This window comes from Triticum aestivum, chromosome 1B, assembly GCF_018294505.1.
Source record: "Triticum aestivum cultivar Chinese Spring chromosome 1B, IWGSC CS RefSeq v2.1, whole genome shotgun sequence".
Classification (NCBI taxonomy): Eukaryota; Viridiplantae; Streptophyta; class Magnoliopsida; order Poales; family Poaceae; genus Triticum; species Triticum aestivum.
In genome coordinates, this window is record NC_057795.1 from 439,652,323 (window position 1) to 439,676,346 (window position 24,024).

The window sequence follows — 24,024 nt, forward strand, 5'->3', positions numbered from 1 at the left end:
CCATTTGTGAGGAGGTAGCCCGGCTCTTGGCAGCAGGGTTTATTGTGGAGGTTTTTCATCCTGAGTGGTTGGCTAACCCGGTGCTGGTGCTTAAGAAGAATGACACTTGGCGTATGTGTGTGGATTACACAGACTTGAACAAGGCTTGTCTGGATGATCCCTTTGCTCTCCCTCATATTGGTCAAATTATTGATGCTATGGCAAGTTGTGAGCGTTTGAGTTTTCTGGATGCTTATTCCAGTTATCATCAGATCAAAATGGCAGTTAAGGACCAGGAGAAGACAACTTTTATAACTCCCTTTGGAGCCTTCTGCTATGTGTCTATGCCTTTTGGGCTCAAGAGTGCTCAGGCGACTTATCAGCAATGTGTGCAGAATTGTCTTCATAGTCAGATTGGGCGCAATGTTCATGCTTATGTGGATGATATCATGGTGAAGTCCAGGAAGGCGGAGACGTTGATAGATGATTTGAAGGAAACTTTTGATAATCTCTGGGTTTATAAGATGATGCTTAATCTGGCCAAGTGAGTTTTCGGTGTACCGGCAGGCAAGCTCTTAGGTTTTCTGGTGCCTAACAGGGGCATTGAAGCTAATCCGGAAAAGATCAAAGCTATCATGTCTCTAGCTAAACCGGCGTGTATCAACGATGTTCAACGTCTGGTGGGTCGCATTGCAGCACTAAGCCGGTTTATCAGCCGGTTGGGAGAGAAGGCCATCCCTCTATATCAGATGATGAAAAAGACGGACAACTTTGTCTGGAGTGATGCTGCTAATGCGGCATTTGAGGATCTAAAGAAGTAGTTAGCCGAGCCGCTTGTTCTTGCTGCCCCCATTGATAAAGAACCATTGCTATTATATGTGGCTGCTAACGCCCGGGCCATCAGCGTGGCTATTGTGGTGGAGCACAAGGAGGCAGGTAAGGAGTATCCGGTTCAACGGCCGGTTTATTTTATCAGTGAGGTGCTTATTGAGTCCAAGAAAAGATATCCACATTGGCAGAAGCTGATGTATGGAGTTTTTATGGCGAGCCGGAAGCTTAAGCAATACTTTCAGGGCCATCCCATCACTGTGGTCAGTTCCGCTCCTTTGGGAGATATCATCCAGAACAGGGAAGCAACTAGCTGAGTTGCTAAGTGGGCTATCGAGCTTGGACCTCACGGGTTAAAATATATGCCTCGTACGTCCATCAAGTCCCAAGCGCTTGTGGATTTCATCAATGACTGGACATAGTTGCAGGCACCGGAGGATAAACCGGATAACACATACTTGACTATTCACTTCAACGGGTCCAGACAATTGGAGGGCTCGGGGGCTGGAGTGGTTCTTACTTCCCCTCGAGGTGACAAATTTTGTTATGTTCTCCGCTTGATGTTTCCCTGTACTAATAATGCAGCTAAGTATGAGGCCTTGCTCCATGGTCTTTGGATGGCTAAGGAGATGAACCTAATCCGGGTACGATGCTTCGGGGACTCCGATTTAGTGGCTCACCAAGTGTCTGGTACTTAGGATTCTAAGGATCCACTCATGGCGGCTTATCGGTGTGAGGTGGATGTCATTGCTGGTTACTTCAAGGGTTACCAGGTCGAGCACATGGATCGGCCCAAGAATGAAGCGGCGGATGCTTTAAGCCGGCTCGGCTCTCAGCGTAAACCGGTGTCGCCCAATGTCTTTCTTGACGTTTTGCATAACCCGTCGGTCAAAATACCAATGGAGGAGGATCTGGCTGTTCCCGACTCGAAGGCTCAATTGGTGGTGGTTCTTCATGCTATCCCTGATTGGACGGTGCCCTACTTGGTGTATATGACCCGGGGCGAGTTACCCGAGGATGAAGTTTTGGCCAAACAGATAGTCCGGCGGTCCAAGTCCATGACTATTGTCAATGGCGAGTTACATCACTGCAGTGTCTCGGGGGCGTTTCAGCGCTGTGTTTCTCCTGAAGAAGGCTATGATATTTTGCATGAAATCCACGAAGGGGATAGCGGTCATCATGCTGGTTCAAAATCCCTTGTGGCTAAGGCTTTCCGACATGGTTTTTACTGGCTAACAGCTCATGCTGATGTTGAGGATTTTGTCAGGAAGTGTGACGGTTGTCAGAAGTTTTCATGTCGGGCCCATGTTCTGGCTCAGGAATTGAGGATGATTCCAATCACCTGGCCCTTTGCAACTTGGGGGCTCGATATGGTTGGGCCCTTTAAGAGGTCCAAGGACAAGAAGACCCACCTTTTGGTGGTGGTTGATAAGTTCACCAAGTGGGTGGAAGCAGAGCCAGTCAGCAAGTGTGACGCAGCCACGGTGGTTCAATTCATGAAGAAGGTGATTTTCCTCTTTAGTTTTCCAGACAGCATCATAACAAATAATGGTATGAACCTCTCCAAGGGTGCTATGGAAGAGTTCTGTCAACATGGGCACATCCGGCTTGATGTGTCATCACTGGCTCACCCCCAGTCTAATGGTCAAGCGGAGAGAGCTAATCAACAAATCCTGGAGGGTATCAAGCCCCAGCTTATGGTCCCTTTGCATAGGACGCCGGGTTGTTGGGTGGAAGAGTTGCCTTCCGTATTGTGGATTATTAATATCACCCCCAATAGATCTACTAGTTATACACCCTTCTTCATGGTTTATGGAGCGGAAGCAGTTCTCCCAAGTCACATTCACCATGACTCGCCTCGGGTGGCGGCTTATGTTGAAGCAGACAACGAACAAGCACGCCAGGATGCATTGGACCTGTTAGATGAAAATGGGACATAGCGGCGGCTCGTTCGGCGATTTATCAGCAGGACCTGTGGCGTTATCACAGCCGCTGGGTTAAAACCAGAGCTTTTCAGGAAGGCGACTTAGTGCTCCGGCTTATCCAAGATCAGACCGACATGCACAAGTTATCCCCACCTTGGGAAGGGCCCTTTGTAGTCAGCAAGAATCTGAACAACGGGTCATACTATCTTATCGATGTTCGAGAGCACAAAGACTCACGCAAGTCGGAGGAGGAGACCTGCCGGCCGTGGAATATTGCTCATCTTCGGCCTTACTACACCTGAGCCATAGGCTCCTATTATGTACATATTCTTGACAATGTATATATTATGATCAATATAATAAACCGACATCCTTGCTAAAGCGGGGCCTCTGCCGTTTGTCTTTAAAAAATTTCTTGGTTACATGGGGGCTTCTGCTTATAGGGCGGAGCTCTGTTTGTCCATTAATCCGGCTTATAAAGCTATAAAAAAGAGAGCTTGGGGGCTTCATACCCAATATCATAAGGATCCAAAGAGAGTTCATTGCAAAGCACAACTCAAACATAGGCACCCATTGAGCATAGCTCAAAATATTGCTTGGGGGATCTTTGCTTCTACAAGAACAAAGAATCTACACCTTGCAATAGGCTATAAAAGCCAGGCTTGGAAGCCAGGTGTATTCACCTAAAACCCTGGGTTAACCTGCCTTCATCAAGTAAGTCACTCCACCCAGGTAATCCTGGTATGACCCGCCGAACATTTGGCAAGTCAATCTTATATAGACCCGGAACTTGTCAAAGTTAAAATGATGATTGGTTAATGTGAGGTCCGTCTTAAAAGGCTTTGTAAAATGGTTTAACTCAGTGGCCTGGCAGCCCATGAAAAGCCTTGACTTTTTTGCATATTTTCTTTGCAAATCTTTCTTTTCAATGTTTATTTCGATGAGGTTTATATTAAAACCGGTGCTTGCTAAACCGGTCTGGCTTTTGAGTTGCCAAGTACAAATTTACAAGATGACCGGTGTCAATTGACCCGGCTTGGCTTTCAACTATAAGTTGTGAGTACACGATCAATTATAAACTGGCGTTTGTTAACCCGGTCTGGCTTTGACTATAAGTCGCCAGTATGATCATCCGGTGTTTATTATAACCCGGCATGGCTTCATTATAAACCAGCAAAGCATGGTGGGAGTTATCAGCACTCAAGATTTGGGTGACCACCCTTACTACAATAAAGTTGATAAATCAACAATGTGATTCAATGTCAAGGTAGGATGTATTTCATATTCAGTTATTCTTGAAAATACAGCCTTGGTTATAAACCCTGGCTTTATATTGGGTGTTATGACCCGTCCGACAGTAAACCTCCAGGACAATTTTAAGTTTATTATATGCAGAAATAGGATTGCATAAAGCTGCTAAGGATCATAAGCAGACATAGCATAATCATGACGGATTAATAGTACTGTGCAAAGTAATATGCACGATGGCATATCAGACCAAGTGTTTAAACTAGCCTATTACAAGGCGCTTCGATGGCCCAAAAGAATAATTGTTTATCACATAGATGACAGTGTGCAGAATATAAACCGGCCTTCGGATCATGATTCTTCCTCAGGCTGACTTGAAGGTTGTGGATCATCCTGCGCCGGTTCAACCTCTGCCTCTCCACCCAGTGGCTGGAAGTCAATGATTGCCCAGTCAAGCCTAGTTAAAGCTCGGAAGACAGCTTCATCGCTTATAAGATTGGATGGTTCAACTTCAGGGGCGTAGGTATGCTTACGGATTGGCGGGATAAGATTTTGCACATCATATATAGATGCATCAACCCATTTGTTGTCTGCATCATAAATCGACCGGTGGAAAGACAAATCAGTCTCTTCAGCCAGTTTACTTGCAAGTGGACGCATTTCCATCGTCAAAGCTCTGAGGTCGTCATTGTCAAAATCTCACCATCTTCGTTTTGGCTAGGATAGCCATTTCCAATGTCTTCCGGATCAAGACCAGATATCCAGGCCTTGGCCCGAGTCAGTGCAGATAGAGCACTGGCCCTTGCAGTAGATTTCTTCAATTACTCAAGCTGGGTAGGTGTCATGGATAATTTTTCCAATGTTTCCTTGATTAAAGTTGGGGGCAGATTATTATATGAAGTTGTGCAGATGACCCGTTGAACCTTGGTATATAACTGCTCTATCAATGTATAGGCAGCCTTCAGTTTTTTGCGCATGTCCGAGCCAAGATGAGTAACACGGCTACCTACAATGGTCAAAGTATTATTAAACTGGTAGTTTCATGGCTGTTATTTGTTTAAAGCTTATGAAGAGGTTATTTACCGAAGACAACAGAGGTCATAGCATTGATTTGCCGCTTCAAGCCAGTTAGTTCTTCTCTCACCGGATTAAGGGCTGCTTCAGCATCTTCTGCCCGCTTTAGCAAAGTTGCTCTTTCAGCTTCCCAGTCTGCCAGCTCGCCTTTAAAGCCATCCTTGAATTGTTCCATGGCTACTAAAGCGTCGGTCAACTCTTCTTTAGCCTTGGATGTTTTTGCTTGCTGGGACTTGATATTTTCTTGAAGGTCGGCAATTTGAGATTCCTTCTTGTTCAGATCAGCCTACAAGAGACATTTACTGAGCTAATAATACATATTTGAAGTCCCAAGCACATAACAAGTTATACACTTGGCACTTGGGGGCTAATGCATATCGCTTTTTATCAACTATGATTTTCAAAGTCCCAAGAACATAACAAGTTATCCACTTGGCACTTGGAGGCTAATGCATATTTGCTCCAGTTCAGGTTATGGATTTTTCCTATTCAGACGGATTCCATTGATGATTATCAGAAATTTTGGAAGTTGCATGACAGAAGATGTATCGGTTCATCCTAAAGGTATAAACCGGTCCATGGGGGCTATGCAAGCAAAATTAAATATTGATTTTACTAGAAGTCCTGATTCACATCAATATTATGAACCGGCCCTTGGGGGCTACTAGAGTTGATAATTTAAGCCGGTTCTAAGGAAAAAGAACTTGTGCGAAGTAATTGATATTTACCTCATATCACTCCTTCATCAGACTTACTAAACCGGCTTCATAGTCGCGGCTTGTGTACAAGCGGTTTACATATCCAGAATGAATGTCTTGAGCATTGAGTTGGGCATAGCTTGATAAGTCTGTTTTCCACTTGCCCTTATCCATAGCAGAAAATTCTTCCTTGGCACAATGCTTTGATAAAGCGACAGGGTTGCCAGGGGAGGTAAACCTAGTGCCAGTAACGACAACATCATCGTTAGTAGTTTTGGCTGGGCTTGGCGGTTTATCAGTTGTTCTTGTTGGGCTTGGTGGATCAGCAGATGGGCTTGGCAGATCAACAGGCTGGCTTGTTGGATTTATCTCTACTGGTTCAACAAAAGTATCTTGAGCCTGAGGTACTGGATCATCCAGGATAGTATCAGCATTCGGATCAAAGGCCTCTGGGGTCTTCTCCATTTCAGTGGCCGGATTATCATCGGTCAGTTTATTTAACTTGGCCTTCTTGCTAAGTCTGGCTTTGGCACTAGAAAGGACGGCACAAAAGTTAGTGTAATAAACAAATACAAGGCATAAAGGGTTAAGTGTAATATGCTTACCCAAGAACAATTTTGAGGGGAGGGAGTTGTGTGGCCGATGACTCACCGGATGATGAATGGGAGGATCCCTGATAATTTGAGTCAGACGGATTAAGAGGGTATCGGAAGTAACCCGCTTCAGGATAAAGTGTGTCAGGAGTATAAGAAACCTCTTGGCGGCGTTTATGAACCGGAGATTTTGGTAAACCGAAGGAGGTCACCACTTGGCTGCTATGCCGAGTTGTGCGGCGAGCTTCATGTTGTTGTGTCTTCAAAAGCAAGTGCGGATCCGAATAAGCAAGAGGGTGTGAAAATTTTACTTTCCGGACCACTTGACGGATTTTTGGTGTTGGCACAGGATCTGAGTCAGAAGAAAGAATAGTTACCTCTACATCACCAGCGCGGCTAGCTTCCGTGTCATCCTGATAATGATCATTGTCAATGAGGTGTATGAAAAAAGAATCAAGAGAGTCAAGGTCTACCTCTGATTTTGGGTTATCAAGTTCTTCCTCATTTGGCAGGTCAGGGGACTCGGTGGTTCTTTTCTTCGTGGGTTTCTTTGTAACTTTGGTCTTGACACGAGGCGCTCTCACCGGTTTATCCTGCGGCTTCGCTGGTCTATCCTACGGTTTCCGCTTCCAAAATAGATCATCGTCCTGCAAAGATTAGAAAAGGTTATAATAGAGTGTTTACAGGAGGACAGATTAAAAAGGGTGATGCAAATTCTTACAGCTGGCGGTTTGTTGGAAGTACAGAAGGGACTGAGCCCTACTTTGCTGCATACAGCCACCGGTTCGTCAAGCATTTTCTTGACTGATTCGATGACTTCGTCATCAGTGAGCTAGATGTCAATATGATGCTGAGGGTCTTTCAGATCCCCTGTGTACTCACACATTAAACCGGGGCGCAGGCTTAAAGGCATAATGCTCCAAGAAACCCAACATCGAACAAAGTCAACGCCTATCAATTCGTTTGCAACAAAAGCTCCGAGCTTTGCAAGCTGGGGTGCATAACTAGCTCGTTCCTTTGCGGTGAATCGTTGAGGGACTGAATGTTTATTGGTAAGCCGGTGTGGACGATAACCCGGCAGAGCATTTTCGCCATTTGGAGTTGTGTTTTGGCAATAAAACCAAGTCTGATTCCTGTCTTTGGGGTGGCTATGATGCTTGGCATGAGGGAAATTGACATCTTTCCTCTTCTGGATTGAAACGCCGCCAAGTTCAGTGTTGGGCCCGTCTGTAAACTCGGTACGGCGGTTTAAGTAAAATAAGTCCTGGAAAAACTCAATGGGTAGGTTCTTCTTGAAGATAAGCCTTGCAAAATACTTGCCAATTGCAAATATTGGACATGGAATTCGGTCCAATATCTTGAGGGCGGATCTGGAAGCTAGCAAGCACGTCACGGAAGAATTTTGATCCGGGAGGTCTAAACCTTCGACCCAGATGATCGGCAAACACAATCACCTCTCCATCCTTGGGCTTAGGAGGGTTTTTTGGACCGGGAACTCTTCAGTGTATGATTTCCTTCTTCGCTAAAACGCCAGTGGCAACAAACCCATTTAACTGTTCTTCAGTAACCCGGGAAGGGACCCAATTGCTAGCATAGAACTGTTTGGCCATTTCAATGACAAGCTGGAAAAGAGGATCAATGCCGGTTTAAGATTTATGACTGACATGCATAAACTGGCGTAAGGACGGAGGGAGAAGATATTGAAACATATGTACATGATAAACCGGATTCTGACATTAAGGCCGAGTTGGCAGTTTAAGAGAGGGCTAATGGTACCTGGCAGGTCATCATTTTCTAAAGATTAAACCGCCTACAATGGTGTGGGAGTTACAGATCTGAAAAATTGCTAAGTATGGCACAAACAGGTTTTTACAAGTTGACATTATAATTTTGGATCTACCACAGTTCTAAAAAGGGAGAAAAAACCAAAACCCTAAGTGGGTGCAGCAGGACAGTTAAGGTCCAGATGGGATTTTTTCGCTAAAGAAGGAATACTGTAATGAGTAAAAATGGATTCTAGCTATGGCCGCACAGGGAAAATGTCACGTTTTATCAAAGTATTCATGTGATAGCGAAGTTCAAGTGAAGAACATCGAAGAACACCGAAGAACGTTGAGGAACACAGAAATCCTAATGAACATATCTGAGGCGGAAAGAGAAAGGGCTTACTGAGGCCAAGAAAGCAGCAGAGAGGCGCCGCGTTTTTTTGGTGCGTTCAGGTTGATGCAGCGTCCGTTGTTGGGGCAGAGGCGAAGGTCGACGATGGCGGCTGTGCTCGAGCACTAAGGCGATGCGAGGTGGAAGAAAGACGAAGAGGCAAGGGGAAAAAAGGAAAGGGACCCTCGGCCCTATTTATAAGACTTAGGGATAAGCGATAGCCGCGGGAATCGAGGAGCCCAAAAAATGGATGTGTGACAGAGTTGTCGCCTCGTTTTTTGGAGTTTATTAATAGAAGGGAACTATACTGTGTTTTAATAAGCAGGTGACGTCATGGCGGTTTATTACAATCTTGGAAGATGACACCATGGCGGTTTACAAGGCTCACATGAAGATATTCAAGAAGAAATTTTCTTAAGTGTTGAAGATTGACATGAAGAGGTTCAGATCAATCTAGGGCCTAATGTTGGGGATATAACTATTGAGTATAAACCGCCTAGGAGGGGCCAGGTTATACTCATAAGGAGTCATCCGCACTGAATCCCATGAAGACAAGGAGTATGGTGCTTTACTACAGAGATTTAAAGGCCCAGGGCCCAAAGGAAGATTAGGGCCCATAGATATAAACCGCCATGTGATATGTAACTTGTATTGTACGATAGGAAAAGGTAGAAACCGAGATGGACATGTGTATGAGCCGGCGACGGGATTCTGTAAACCGCCGGGCATCAACCTGTGTATATAAAGGGACGACCTGACGGCGGTTCAAGGGCAAGAAACAACAGCTGGAGATCTAGGTAAATCGGTTTCGCTCCCTGATCATCGAGACCCCATCAATTCCACCACAACTAGATTGTAGGCTTTTACCTTCACCGTAAGGGGCCGAACTAGTCTAAATTCCCTGTGTCCTTTGTCCGGTTTAACCCCTTTAAGCTAATCTCTTTGCAATGGCTCCACGACTAAGTCCTCACACTAAGACATCTGACGTGATAATTCCACGACAGTATGTATATATGGATATGTTGTTGGAAACTTGTATTTGTTGGAAACTTATTGTTGGTATGCTTGTTGAAATTATTTTCAAATGTATATATATATATATATATATATATATGTGTGTGTGTGTGTGTGTGTGTGTGTGTGTGTGTGTGTGTGAAATTCCGTCAAATTGAATGAATTTAAGAAAAAAGGGGCTATACAGGCACTTTGCCGTCTGCTGGTAGAGGGCAAAGAGCTTAGCCATCAGCCAACAGATGGCAAAGCTGCCATGTGGCAGGTACCTTTGCAACCTGGGGGGCACTGGGCTAGGCTATATGGTTTCTTTGCCGTCCGCTGGCAGACATCAAAGAACCTTGCATCTTTGTTGTCTGCCAGCAGATGGCAAAGCACACCATTAACCCCTGAACGGCCCTAAGCTTCGATGTGTGCCATCCAGGTCCTTTGTCGTTCGCTAGCTGACGACAAAGACCATTTCATCTTTGCCGTCCGCCAGCAGATGGCAAAGAAGCCTTTGCCGTAGCCTATTCAGCCGGACCTGTTGTCGTCTGCTGGCTGACAGCAAAGGTCTTTGCCGCCAGCCTGGCATGCCTTTGCAGTCAGCCATGGCTGCCGGCAAAGTGCCTGATTCTTGTAGTGTCTTGTGCAAAAAGAATCAGATCAAAATGATGCTTTTGTGAAAAATGAAAATTATTTTCATGGGCGCAAAAGTTTCTGTTTTTCAGCAAGATCAAACCAACTATCGCGCAAGCCATCCCAAAGGTCTTACTTGGCACAAACACTAATTAAAACACAAAAACACATCTAACCAGAGGATAGATGAATTATTTATTTAAAAACAACAAGAAAAAATATTGGGTTATCTCCCAACAAGTGCTTTTCTTTAAAAGCTTTTAGCTAGGCATTGAGAATTTCAATGATGCTCACATGAAAGAAAATAATTGAAGCACAAAGAGAGCATCATATAGCATGTGACAAACACATCTAAGTATAACATACTTCCTATGCATAGGCATTTTATAAGCAAACAAATTATCAAGGCATGCGAAAACTAGCATATGCAAGGAAGAAGAAAGATACGATAGCAATCTCAACATGAAGATAGGTAATTTAGTAACATGAAAATTTCTACAACCATATTTCCCTCTCTCATAATAATTATATGTAGTACCATAAGAAAATTCAACAATATAGCTATCACATAACATATTCTCAACACAATCCACATGCATGCAAAGTTAACACTCTTCCAAAATAGTGGGATTAACATTAACTAAAGTCATGACCTCTTCAAACCCACTTTTATCAAGAAATTCATAAGACTGAACATTCTCCAAATATGTGGGATCTAAAGTTGACACTCTTCCAAACCTACTTTCAATATTATTGCAAACATTATTATCAATCTCATATTCATCATGGGGCTTAAATAAATTTTCAAGATCATAAGAAGAATCACCCCAATCATGATCATTGCAACAGGTAGTAGACATAGCAAAATTAGCATCCCCAAGCTTAGGGTTTTTCATATCATTAACACAATTGACATTAATAGAATTTATAATAACATCATTGCAATCATGCTTTTCATTGAGCTATCGTGAATCACTTTATAATTTTCTTCTTTCAACACTTCATCATATTTTTGAGATTCACGAATCTCAAGCAAAACTTCATAAAGATAATCTAGTGCACTCAACTCACTAGCAATTAGTTCATCATAATTGGATCTCTTAAAAATATTAGCAAGTGGACAAGGATCCATAAACTTTTTGGTTTCTGATTTTCAATAAACACACAATTATACCAAACGAACGAGCAAACAAACTAAGTAAGACATAAAGGCAAACAAAAAGACAAACAGAAGAAGGGCGGATAAAAAGGCAAAGAAAAAGGGTGAATCTTTTTTAAAATCATTTTAGAAGTAGGGAGAGGAAAAAGAGAGGCAAATGGCGAATAATGTAATGCAAGAGATGAGATTTTTATGATGGGTACTTGGTATGTCTTGACTTGGTGTAGATCTCCCCGGCAACAGCGCCAGAAATTCTTCCTGCTACTTCTTGAGCTTGCATTGGTTTTTCCCTTGAAGAGGAAAGGGTGATGTAGCAAAGTAGAGATAAGTATTTCCCTCAGTTAGAGAACCAAGGTATCAATCCTGTTGGGGATATTACCACTAGGCGTAAACCGGCCTACTTGGGCCGGGTTAACTTCATTAGTGGTATAAGTAGATGAAGGCCCAAGGCCTATAGTCGGTTTAGAATCTGTGGCCGTAAACCGACCTGATGTATAACTTGTATTGTAAGTTAGGAATAGAGAGATACCAACCGGGATACGAATATGAACGGGTTGGGACTCTATGGACCGACGGGCATCACCCGTGTATATAAGGGGACGACCCGGCGGCGGTTCAGGACAGACAACGACAACTCGAGCCTGGGCGAAGCTTGTTTGCTCCCTAGCCATCGAGACCATATCAATTCCATCACAACTAGATGTAGGCTTTACCTTCATCGAAGGGGCCGAACTAGTATAAAACCCTCGTGTCTTTGTGTCCGCTTTAACCCCTTCAAGTAAACCCGTGGCGATGGCTCCATGACTAAGTCCTTTCACTAGGACATCTGCCGTGACAAATCCACGACAGTTGGCGCCCACCGTGGGGCTATCGCACGATGGTTTGACGATCCTGGAGGGCAAGCTCAAAGGACTCGAAGGCTATGCTGTGGGCCAGATGACCAAGAGTCGTCGTGGCAAGATCTACATCGACGACGCAGGATGGGGTCCCGAGGCCGATTCGATTGAGTACGGGTACCGGGTCCCCTTTGGTGGCATACACGTTTTCATCGGCAAGATCGGTGAGCCGGGGCCTGAGCCGGACATCTGCATCGACCTCGTCGAGACGGCTCGGCGTGCGAGATCTACCTAGGCTAAACCGGCCGTGAAGTGTGCCTTCGTTGGAGTCATCCATGGAGGAGGGCATGAGGACGAGTCAGAACACGGTAGCGAGGCTGTCGTCTATTCCGGCGACGAGTCCTCGATCGGAGAGACCGAATCACTATACCAGTTACAAGACGACCATGTTAGGGGCTGTTCCGATGGCGACAGTATTCCGGACCCCCCAGGCCAGGTCAACCGGGTTGGAATATTCATGGCCGGCACACAGGCGGCGAATCACTCTTCGACCGCCGCAGCAATGCTCTCCGGATCTGCAGGGGCAGGAGGCCTTGTGCGCCCGCTGGTTCAAGTTCTATCTGATCTATTTGATACACTAGCCGCGCTTATGGCAGAGGACAATCCGGCGGATCAGGAGGCCCATAATACAGAAATTGCAAAGGTGAGAGAGCAGATCGTGCAAGCCAAAGTGGATCTGGCCGCAGAAAAAGACAGGATGGCCGCAGAGCGGGCCGCTTTGGACGCCCAGGCTTATAAGCTCATGCTTGACCAGAACGCGTCACAGGAGGTCTTAAAGCGGAAGCACAGGTCACGCCTGCCGTTAGGGTTTGATCCCCGGAATCTCTTTCACACTCCAGGAGCTGGACCCGGTAATCCGCCGCGGCACCTGGAGACAAACCGGATTGAGGCACCAGGACCAGGGGGGACGGTCCAACCTCGCCTGATGGAACCTCCTCCGCAGAACATTGCGATTCTTCCGCCGGTCCAGATGCCCCCAGGTCATTATTCTAATCCTATGGACAACTTGTTGCGGCCGCCGCGCGATTAGAGGCTATCCCAGTCGAAGGGGACTCTCCGCAAGCGATAGAGACGCGCCGGGTTAAGGAGCTTCTCCGGACCGCGCTGATTCAGCAGGAAGCATACTCGTACAGTCGTGATCGGATTCACTCTACGCCCCGTCCAAGCCGGAGCTATAGCAGGCGTATGGATGAACCGGCCATATCAAGCAATGTGCAAGGCCGTGAAGCAGCCCATGGCAATAGCCTGGCAGGCGGTGTTCGCGATGCTCAGGATGTGGTGGACCGGGCCCGGGCACGGAGGGAAGCCGAGTTAGCAGCGCAGGATGATGCGGATCAACTTACACCTGTTCGCCCTACCACCTTCGCCGGACCTGGAGTCGCATCCGCTTTGGGAGTGCCTTGTTTAATCCCCGCTTTACGCAATGTGCGCCTGCCCAAAGATTTCAAGGGTCCACGCAAGGTGCCGAATTACACCGCTGATTTATCCCCTGAAGCATGGATAGAGAGTTATGAGATGGCCATGGAGATGTTAGACGTGGATGAGACCGCATGTGCAAAATACTTCACCATGATGCTTGAAGGCACGGCGCGTACCTGGTTGAAGAGCCTACCGCCCAATTCTGTCGGCTCATGGGCCCAGTTGCAGGCCCGGTTTATCCAGAATTTCAAGGATACGTGTAAGCAGCCCAAATCCATAGTAGACCTGGCGGCTTGTGTCCAGGGGGAAGGAGAATCAACGACCCATTGGGTGCGCCGCGTTTCGGAAATTTTGCACTCGTCCGACAGGATTAATGCTGACTCTACGATCTTAACCCTGGAAGGCAACTGCCGGTTTGAGCCTTTAAAATTGAAATTGGGACGCATGAAGCGGTTCTATAATGACATGGGAACCCTCATGGCCACTCTAGTGAAGTATGCTGATTCAGACAGTACCAAGGATCCCGAGACTGATGATGATGAAGCAGGGAAGGGAAGGAAGAATAGCAACTCCGAACAGCAGCAGTATAAACTGGCGGGTCATGGAAACGAAGGCAAGCGCAAGGCGGATGGCAGCATGGACTTTGTGGCCAACACTAATGCATAGGACAGGGGGCAGCGGCACAGAGGTAAAGCGGCAAATCGTAATGGGGCTCCCAATCCTAACGCAAGCCGCTTGAGTTATTTGATGAATCAGCCTTGCCTGAAGCACGGGACGAAGGAGGCGCCGGCTAACCATCTTTGGAAGGATTGTTATATCATGCAGGAGTTTAAAAACTCTAATGCCTTCCGGTATGATCACGGGTCAGGTGGCGGTTCAGGATCCGGTTTTCGTGGGCCGGATCACGATGGAGCTTCCGGTTCAGGTCGCAATCAGGGCGGTCACAATCACCAGAATAATCATAACGACCAGCAGCAGCAGCAGCAGCAGTCGGGTTATTAGAGCCAGCCAAAACAGTTGAACAATGGGCAATATCATGTTTTCACAACTAGCTTGGATAAACGCGACCGAAAACTCCACAAGCGAGCGGTGAATTCTGCTGAACCGGCCTTACCACGTTACTTGCGCTGGTCGGAACAGCCTATCGTGTGGAGCAGAGAGGATCACCCGCCCCGGGTTGATAATCCGGGCCAGCTAGCATTAGTGGTAGACCCTCAGGTGGGGGGTTATAAATTCACCAAGGTACTCATGGATGGAGGAAGCAGTATTAACATACTATACTATGAGACATTCCGTCGCATGGGTTTAACAGACAAAGATCTCAGACCGTCTAATACAATGTTCCATGGTGTGGTGCCTGGCAAATCTGCATATCCTGTTGGTAAGATAGCCCTGGACGTGGCTTTTGGGGACGAGCACGACTCCCGCTCGGAAAAACTAACATTTGAGGTGGTGAAGATCCAGAGCCGATATCATGCCTTGTTTGGCCGGCCGGCTTATGCCAAGTTCATGGCGCGGCCTTGTTATATCTACTTGCAGCTCAAGATGCCGGGTTACAAAGGGACAATAACGGTTCATGGGAGCCGTAGGGTCGCTTTGGAATGTGAGGAAGGTGATGCGGCTTATGCAGAGTCGGTCTATGCCACAGAGGAGTTGAAGTACTATAAGGACAATGTTGATCCAGCGGATATGACTCCTTTGAAGAAGCCAACTACAGAGCATGATTCGGATCTGAAGTTCAAATCGGCAGCTGAGACCAAGCTTGTTGACTTCGTGCCCGGCGATTCGTCCAAGCAGTTCACTGTCAGTGCCAATTTGGATCCCAAATAGGAAAGCGCGCTCATCGAGTTCATCCGTGAGAATCGGGACATCTTCGCATGGAAACCATCCGACATGCCAGGTGTACCGAGGGAACTCGCTGAGCACACTCTTAATGTGGATCCTAGGTATAAACCGGTGAGGCAATTCCTCCGCCGGTTTAACGAAGAAAGGCGAAAGGCCATTGGAGAGGAAGTGGCCAGGCTTTTGGCAGCTGGCTTAATCATTGAGGTGTTCCATCCAGAGTGGCTTGCTAATCCGGTGCTGGTTCTTAAGAAAAATGGCACTTGGCGTATGTGTGTGGATTACACAGATCTTAACAGGGCCTGTCCAGCGGATCCTTTTGCCCTCCCCCGCATTGACCAGATCATTGATGCCACGACAGGTTGTGAGCGTTTGAGTTTTTTGGATGCATACTCTGGATATCATCAGATCAAAATGGCGGTTAAGGACCAGGAGAAAACAGCGTTTATTACTCCCTTTGGAGCCTTCTGCTATGTATCTATGCCCTTCGGACTCAAGAGTGCCCAAGCCACCTATCAACGGTGTGTACAGAATTGCCTGCATAAACAGATCGGCCGCAATGTGCACGCCTATGTGGATGATATTGTAGTAAAATCAAGGCAGAAGGAGACGCTGGTGGATGACTTGAAGGAAACCTTTGACAACTTGCGGGTTTACAAGATGATGCTTAATCCGGCCAAGTGTGTCTTTGGTGTTCCGGCAGGCAAGTTACTAGGTTTCCTGGTGTCTAATAGAGGAATTGAGGCTAATCCGGAGAAGATTACAGCTATCACCTCCCTGGCTAAACCGAAGTGCATCAATGATGTTCAGCGCTTGGCGGGCCGAATCGCCGCACTAAGCCGGTTTATCAGCCGCCTCGGAGAAAAGGCCATTCCTTTGTACCAAATGCTGAGGAAGACAGACCATTTCATTTGGAGTCCGACTGCTGATGAAGCATTTGAGGACTTGAAGCGGCAGTTAGCCAATCCGCCTGTCCTTGCAGCTCCGGTCGACAAGGAGCCACTATTATTATACGTAGCAGCCAATGCTCGGGCAGTTAGCGTGGCTATTGTGGTGGAACGCAAGGAGGCAGGCAAGGAGTATCCGGTTCAGCGGCCGGTTTATTATATCAGCGAAGTGCTTATTGAATCCAAGCAAAGGTATCCGCATTGGCAGAAGCTGGTCTATGGTGTTTTCATGGCCAGTCGGAAGTTGAAGCAGTATTTTCAAGGGCACCCCATCACAGTGGTCAGTTCAGCTCCCTTGGGTGACATCATACAGAACCGGGAGGCGACTGGCCGGATTGCCAAGTGGGCTATAGAGCTTGGGCCACACGGACTGAAGTATGTACCTCGGACGGCGGTGAAGTCTCAAGCACTTGTTGATTTCATCAATGATTGGACGGAGTTACAAGCACCAGAGGAGAAGCCGGATCACACATATTGGACTATTCATTTTGATGGATCCAGGCAACTGGAAGGCTCGGGGGCTGGAGTCGTATTAACTTCCCCACGAGGTGATAAGTTTTGTTATGTTCTCCGCTTAATGTTCCCTTGTACTAATAATGCAGCTGAGTACGAAGCCTTGCTCCATGGTCTCCGGATGGCTAAAGAGATGAACTTAAGCCGGGTTAAGTGCTTCGGTGACTCGGACCTCGTGGCTCAACAGGTGTCTGGCACTTGGGATTCTAAGGACCCGCTCATGGCTGCATATCGTCGGGAGGTGGATAATATTGCGGGTTGTTTCAAGGGTTATCAAGTGGATCATGTGGACCGTCGGAAGAATGAAGCGGCGGACGCTTTAAGCCGGTTGGGTTCTCAGCGCAAACCGGTCCCGCCTAATGTCTTTCTGGACGTGTTGCACAACCCGTCAGTCCAGCTCCCAGGTGAAGCGGATTTGGCTATTCCTGATCCAGAGGCTCAATTGGTGGCAGCACTGCATGCTATTCCGGATTGGACGGTTCCTTATCTTACATACATGAACCGGGGGAGTTACCAGAGGATGAGATTCTAGCCAGGCAGATAGTCCGGCGATCCAAGTCTATGACGATTGTTAATGGTGAATTGCATCATTGCAGTGTATCAGGGGCGTTTCAACGTTGTGTTTCTCCTGAGGAAGGCTGTGAAATATTAAGAGAAATCCATGAAGGGGATTGTGGACATCACGCCGGTTCAAAGTCTCTGGTAGCAAAGGCGTTTCGTCACGGGTTCTACTGGTTGACAGCGCATGCTGACGCGGAGGACTTGGTTAAACGGTGTGATGGATGTCAGAAATTTTCAAGGCGTGCTCATGTGCCGGCTCAAGAATTGAGGATGATCCCAATAACGTGGCCGTTTGCAACTTGGGGGCTGGATATGGTCGGACCTTTTAAAAGATCCAAGGATAAGAAAACCCACCTTTTGGTGGCAGTTGACAAATTTACCAAGTGGGTTGAAGCGGAGCCTGTCAGCAAGTGTGATGCAGCAACAGCGGTGCAGTTCATCAAAAAGGTGATTTTCCGGTTTGGTTTTCCACACAGTATCATTACTGACAATGGTACCAATTTATCCAAGGGCGCTATGAAGGAGTTCTGTGAACGTGAGCACATCCGACTTTGACGTGTCGTCAGTGGCACACCCCCAGTCCAATGGACAGGCAGAACGAGCTAATCAGGAAATCTTGCGAGGCATCAAACCCCGGCTTATGGTCCCATTGCAAAGAACACCAGGATGTTGGGTTGAAGAGCTACCATCTGTGTTATGGAGTATCAATACTACGCCAAACCGGTCCACAGGATACACACCATTTTTCATGGTCTATGGAGCAGCGGCAGTTCTCCCTAGTGATATCTGGCACGATTCGCCTCGTGTGGCAGCTTATGTTGAAGCGGACAATGAGACAGCACGGCAAGACGCTTTGGACCTATTGGACGAGGAGCGTGATATAGCGGCTGCCCGTTCGGCGATTTACCAGCAAGATCTTCGTCGCTATCACAGTCGCCGGGTTAGAACCAGAACTTTTCAAGAAGGAGATTTGGTGCTTCGACTCATCCAAGATCAGACGGATATGCACAAGTTATCCCCACCTTGGGAGGGACCTTTCGTGGTCAGCAAGGATTTGCACAACGGGTCGTACTATCTGATTGATATTCGAGAGCATAAAGACTCACGTACATCAGAGGAGGAGACCAACAGGCCATGGAATATAGCTCATCTTCGGCCTTACTACACTTGAGCCATCGGCTCTATCTATGTACATATCATGACAGTGTATATATTATCTTTGATATAATAAAACCGGAGCCTCAGCTAAAGCGGGGTCTCTGTCTTTCTTATCATGCGTGGTTACCTGGAGTGGTTCTGTTTTTAAAGCGGCCTCCGGTTTTCCCCTTGACATTTGCTTTTTATATATCACTTGGGGCCTTGGTCGTGTCCGAACCAACGCGACACCTTTTGATAGGCGACAGCCACCAGATCACTTGGGGACATGGTCACGTCTGAACCAGTCACGCCTCTTGATCAGCCTAAGGCCACAAAATCACTTGGGGGCTTGGTCGAACCCGAACCATTGCCACGCCTCTTGATCTGGCATATATGCCACGAATCATTTGGGGACCTGGCTGACTTGAATCATTGTCACTCCTATTGGGGGCTTGGTCCTGTCCGACCATGGTAACACCATCTGATCAGCTCAGTATAGCATATTTTTTGCAAATGGTTTTTATCATTGCCTTTGCTTCCATGTTATTTTCATGTTTTTTTTGTTCTTTGTTTTTGTTGGATTTCTTTTATGTCAGCAAACACCCTTTTTCCGGTTCAGCCGATGGATTTGATTCCCCTTTAATCCGGAGAAGTATGCCCAGTTTACCTTTTCTTTTACGGGAGCTGTTTTCTCCCCCCTTATTGACGGTAATGGTTTATAAAACCTCCGCTTCAAGCTTGGCTAAGTCAGCTTCATGCCCAGACATGGCAGGAAATATGAATTGAAGTTTCTCGAACAAAAGCTTCAGTACTTATGCGCGAAGGCATATTCAAGGCAGAAGTATTAACTATTCTATTACAAGGCAGCACGGTGCCCAAATAAGATCGTTGTTCTTTTGGAAAGATGCCAAAGACAGCTATCCAAACCGGCTTCCGGTTCAAGCCTGCTCCTCATCATCCGCCATTTCAGCTTCCTCGTCTCTACCCATTGGCTGGAAATCAACAGTGGTCCAGTCGATTCCCATTAAAGCTTGGAAAACAGCCTCTTCATGGATTAGGGAAGATGGTTCAATATCAGGAGCGTAAGTGTGCTTACGGATTGGAGGGATCAGATTCTCCGCTTCAAGAGTTGGGGCAGGCACTCGCTTGTTCTGGTCATTGTATTGTGCTTCATAATGCGTCAAGTCTGCCTCTTCAGCTAGCTGACAAGCCAGAGGGCGCACTGCACGGTTTATTGCCCTTAAATCTTCTTCGTTAAATTCAGAGCCATCTTCCTTCAGGCTGGGATAGCCTTGAGATGCTTCCACAGGGTCGAAATCTGGCACCCATGCCTTTGCCCGGATCAAAGCGTTGATAGCTCCGGTTCGAGCAGCAAATTTCTTCAGCTCCTCCATCCGGGCCGGAAGCATCGACAACCTGTTAAGAGTGTCCTGGATTAAAGAAGGTGCCGGGTTGTTATGAGAGGCTGTGGTGATGATCCGCTGGGCTCCGGTATATAATTGTTCCACTAAGGTGTAGGCAGCCTTCAGTTTCTTCCGCACATCATTTCCTAAGTGCCCAATGCGTGTGCCTACAACAATACAGGGATGGTCTCACACCGGATTTACATTACAGCAGGTTCAAATTATCACAGAAGTTAAAAGGAGCTTACCAAAGATTGCAGCGGTCATGGAGTGTATTTGCTGCTTTACGGCCGTAAGTTCATCCACCACCGGTTTAAGGGCAGCTTCAGCAGTTTCTGCTCTTTTGGTTAAAGCGGCCTTCTCAGTGGCCCAATCAGCCTGCTCTTTCTTGAAGCCTTTCTTCAGCTGTTCAACGGTGCTCAAGGCGCTGGTTAGTTCTTCCTTTGCCTTGTCTGTTTCATCCTGTTGGGTTTTCAAGGCCTCCTGCAAATCGGCAATCCGGTCCTCCTTGATTCTCACCTCATCCTGCATATAGACAGCATTTAGCTTTCAACAAACGGTCCAAAGAAATTGAAGTATCAACCGCATAAACAAAGTTATACGCCTGATACTTGGGGGCTAATGCACCTTCAATTTTCATCAAGTTATTAGATTGTGAAGTCCCAAGCTCAATACAGGTATTCAACTTGGCACTTGGGGACTAATGGCTATTTGATCAAATTATGTTCTAAGGATAGTTTTTCTGTCCGAGCCCCGGTCTAATTCTGCTAAGTTAAACCGGCCCTTGGGGGCTATATTAATGGATTTCAAAAGTGTTGGGGATCATATTCAAGTCCCAGTTTGACAAAGGCTACAAACCGACCCTTGGGGGCTAGGAGGATTGGTGCAAAGGCAGGCAGTAAAGAAGTAAGTTACCTCAAATTTATCCCTCATCATTTTTACCAGACCAGCTTCACAGTCACGGCTAGTATAAAGCCGGTTTAGATAGCCGGAATGAAGATCTTGGGCGCTCAGAGCAGCATATGTCTCCAGTTCAACATCCCATTTTTCTTTATTCAGAGCGGAAAAATCCTCTTTTATGGTATGCTTGGTTAAGGTGACAGGATTCCCGGGTTCAAAGCGGCCTACACCGGTAATCACAACATCATCATCTTTGGACTCGCCGGTTTGTGTGATCGGTTTGTCAACAGGACTGTGGGATTTCTCAATCCGAACGGAGCTGACAGGCGGGTCAGCAGAGACTGAAATATTAATAGGCCTATCTTCGGGAATAGCATCGTCTTGTAAAGGAGGATCATTGGGAATATCCTCAGGAGCAAATGCCTCAAGATCTGGCGTTTTGTCATGTTCTTGGGCTACATCCTCTTCGGCCGCTTTATCCAGGCGGGCTTTCTTGCTCGGTTTAGGTTTGGCCCTGAAAGAAAACCAAAGAGTCAAGGAAAAGCATAAGCCATTACACAGTGTACTGGAGGCATATGTTCAGCTTAGCTTACCCAAGAACCGTTTTTAACGATGGCAGCTGAGTGGCCGACAATTCACCAGAAGATGAATGGGAAGTAACCTGATAATTGGAGTCGGATGGGTTAAGAGGTTGACGGAAGAAACCCGCTTTAGGATGTAAATCAACAAAAAGGTGAGAGACCTCGGAGCGGCGTTTTCGAACCGGACTGTTTGGTAAACCGGTGGAGGTAACTACCTGGCCACTGTGCCGGGTTGTGCGGCGAACTTCATGTTGCTGAATCTTCATATGAAATTTAGGATCCAAATAAGCAAGAGGATGAGAAAATTTAACTTTCCGGTTTGCCTGTCGAAGTTTTGGCAAAGGCAAGATTTCTGAATCGGAAGAGAGAATAGTTACCTTAACGAATTCCGCATTGCTGGCTTCAGCGTCATCCTGACAAGCATCATCATCAATAAGGCGTGTAAAAAATAAGCCAAGCGAGTCAAGTTCTACCTCAAGGTCCGGGTTACCCACATCATCATCAATAGCTGGATCAGATGAAGCGGTGGTTTTTCTCTTATGCGCTGGCTTCTTAATAACCTTGGTCTTGGGACGGATTGGCCGCCCTGCTTTCTCCGTTTTGTCTTGAGGAAGTTTCTTGCTCCAAAACGGATTATCGCCCTGGATCAGCAGTAATTAAATGTCAAACATATAAAGCAGTAACCGGTTCAACAATAGAGCATTTAAAATATTACCGCTGGCGGTTTGTTGGTGGTGCAGTAAGGAGGCAAACCGGTTTGAGCACAGAGGTGCTCCGGTTCATTCAGCATCTTTTTCACAGATTCTGTGACTTCGTCATCGGGGAGTTGGATTTTAGTGTGTCGGAGTGGGTCATCGACACTATCAGTATACTTGCACATCAAATTGGAGCGCCGGCTCAGAGGCAGTATGCTCCATGATATCCAACAGCGTGCAAGATCTATTCCCGTTAAGCCGTTGGCCATAAAAGCTCGGAGCTTGGACAGTTGCGGAGCGTATTTAATTCTTTCCTTGGCGCTTAGGCTTTGTGGAAAAGGGTGCGTGTTGCTAAGCCGTTCCGGACGGAAACCAGGCAAGGGATTTTCATTGTCAGGGGAGGTATCCTTGCAATAGAACCAAGTTGCATTCCACTCCTTGGGGTGAGTATGGAGTTTGACGTGGGGATAAGTGATTTCATTCCTTTTCTGAATGGCCATACCGCCCAATTCAGTGTTGGGGCCATCGGTGAATTCAGTGCGATGGTTTAAATGAAAGAGGTCTCTAAACAATTCGACTGAAGGCTCCTCTTGAAAGTATACCTCAGAGAGCACTTGAAAGTGGCATAGATTGGTAACAGAGTTGGGGCCAATATCCTGTGGACGGAGCTGAAAATTGGCTAACACATCCCGGTAAAATTTAGAGCCGGGCGGTTTGAAGCCCCGGGCCAAGTGATCTACGAAGACCACAACCTCTCCTTCCTGGGGGGTAGGTGGACATTCATTTCCAGGAACCCTCCAGTGGATCGTATCTTTACTGTCTAAAGCGCCGATCAAGACTAGATCGTCCAACTGTGATTCCGTGACGCGAGAAGGAACCCAATTGCACTCATACACTTGTTTAGCCATGGCGAGATCTACAAGAAATAGATGATCCGGTTCAAGAACACGCTGGGTAAAAGAAGGTGTTGATCTAAACTATGATAAACCGGTCTTCCACAATGCGGCATCATGTGGATTCTGGCGGTTCAACCAGGGGACTAATGGTATACACCGGTTTAGTAACTTTTTCTATGATAAGTTAAACCGCCTGACCTAAGCATCGGAAGAAATTGAAGCTATGGACAACTAGGTATACAGAAACAGGTTTCACAAGATCTTATTACAGCCACGGATCTACAGCGAGCTCACAAAAACAGAAAATATTCCGAAGAGTAAGGCGGAACGGAAGTGAACCATTGAGCGGGTATGTGCGTGAGATCTATGGGCTTAGATAAGAAATAACAGGCGGATGCTTAAAGATTACTACTGAACACAGCGGGAGTTTACAGATTCATCCAAGAGTCGGAATACAAGTATGAGCAAGTGACGAACACAGCACGAACATGGAACCCTAAGAACAGATCTAGGTCAAGAAGAGGAGAAAGCTTACTGGGAACGGAGAAGATGCGGAACGATACCGCAGTGCTCTGGTGCGCTCAGGTTGATGCAGCGGCCCAAGACGAAGCAGAGGTCGAAGGTGGCGGCGGAGCTCCAAGGCTGGCGACGCGAGGAAGACGAAGAAGAAGAGATGAGGGGAAAAGAAAGGAGATGACCATTCGGTCTTATTTATAAGGCAACAGAGTTAGGTCAAGCACGTGGATCCAGGAGCTGCCGTTAAAAGAGGGCGTTATAAATGACAAATTTTATGATGATGTCATGCCGGTTTACAACAACCAGAAATGATGACAACATGGCGGTTTACCAATTACCAGGAGATGTCCAAGATACAAGATTTTGTGAAGGATTGACATGAACCAGTTCAAATCAATCTGGGGCCTAATGTTGGGGATATTACCACT